Source organism: Octopus bimaculoides, chromosome 9 (genome assembly GCF_001194135.2).
Source record: "Octopus bimaculoides isolate UCB-OBI-ISO-001 chromosome 9, ASM119413v2, whole genome shotgun sequence".
NCBI lineage: Eukaryota > Metazoa > Mollusca > Cephalopoda > Octopoda > Octopodidae > Octopus > Octopus bimaculoides.
In genome coordinates this window covers 52,659,845-52,661,571 of record NC_068989.1, presented here as the reverse complement: position 1 = coordinate 52,661,571, position 1,727 = coordinate 52,659,845, and positions in this window count along the sequence as shown.

Genomic DNA, 1,727 nt, shown 5'->3' with positions numbered 1-1,727 from the left:
GCTGTTCATTTGCATAATTCAGAGACATGCTGGAAGACTGAGATTCTTAGTTTGACTCGTTGAAACTGTGTTTGACAGAACAAAAAGCAAGGTTTTCAAAGTGCTCCGCATCATCCATAACAACATATTCTCTCATGGATTTTTTGTTTATTCTACAATACAGTGCATTAAGTTTACATTTTGACACTGAAACAGGTAATAGTAGCACCGTGCATTTCAGAATTATTCTAAGTCAAGTGGAAGAGTACATCAGAATTGCCATTAGCCCTTCCAGCACTGATGCTTTGATTATCTGAAATTTCAAAAGAATGTTCGCAAAGAAAGAACCTAATTTCTTCATGAAGTTCAAAAGTGTCAATGCTTTCTCCACGAAATCCATTGCATTTCAATAAGTAGTGATAGAATTGCATATAGACGCCATATTTTCACATAATAAACAGAAGATTGTTACATTTAGTGATTTTCAATGAATAAAAGTGGCTAATTTCGCAGAACGTTTATTACTGATTTGAAATCTTGTAGCATGCGCTTCTCCGCTAGTGGTTGAGGACGAATGTAATTGAAGATACATCCAACATTGTGCTTTTAATATTTATTCTTGCAACAGAAACATAAATTTTATCTACCATATCAGCAATTAGATCAATGTAAATACTTGAAAAATGATCTTATAAATTTACATTTTCTTCTATGAACGAATTAAATTAAATAACGTTTGTTGTTAGAAGAGCTCTCCGATGGCTGGACTGTTAATAAATAGTCTTTAAAGTCAGTTTTATAAAACACACAATGGTAAGAAAACATTGAGGAAAGCATCTGGAATACATTTTAAACTTAGTAGTTCAGATTCACAAAAATTTGCTATTCCGTGAATACATTTTGGAACGATGTCATTAGGAATCGGTGCATTATGAAAATGTTTCGCATGCACATTTATCTATCTTGCATTCTACCCAACTTTTCCATAGGATTTCATTTGTTTTCTGCTATTATTTGTGTTCCTCTTGTGTTTCCTCTTCGATAGTCAATGCGTTTCGAAGCAAGTAAAATATCTTTGCTTTTAAATATAGGCACAGGATTTTCAGTTTCCATTTCATTATATTCCAAACAGTTTCATTTTTAGTTTGCATTTTTTTAAAAATTGAGTATACCATCTCTAAATATCATTTCAGTTCAGGTATTAGAATCTATGTGTTTCTATTGAGTCCGCTCTTAAATATATTTTGTCCATATATATATAATTTCAGAGAATTTTTTTATATATTCATATTACGTTATATTATATCTCTGATAAAGTTTTCTAACAAAAATTGATTTGCGATAGAATATCTTGGTGTGTTAGACATTTCCTATTAGTTATCTATTTTGTTCGTGGCTAAGACGTAAAGCAAAGTCTACGTCAACCACATTCGCTGTCAGTCAGTTGTATGCTAAAAAGTTGCGCCAATAGTTTCAATGTGAGAATAGCATTAATCCTTTACTGTAATGTTAGTAGTTAACACGCATGTTCTGTCAGCGAGATATATTTCTTTTCATTCCAATGCTGGACGAAATGTTAGCTTTCTCAGTCATGTACACCAAACAATTTATCAGCAGCCTTCACACCACATTTACAATTACTTCCATAAAAACTCTGAATGCTAAGATTTAGTCATTTCTTGCACACACATAGACATGCTCTCAAAATAATACGCATATATATATATATATATATATATATATATATA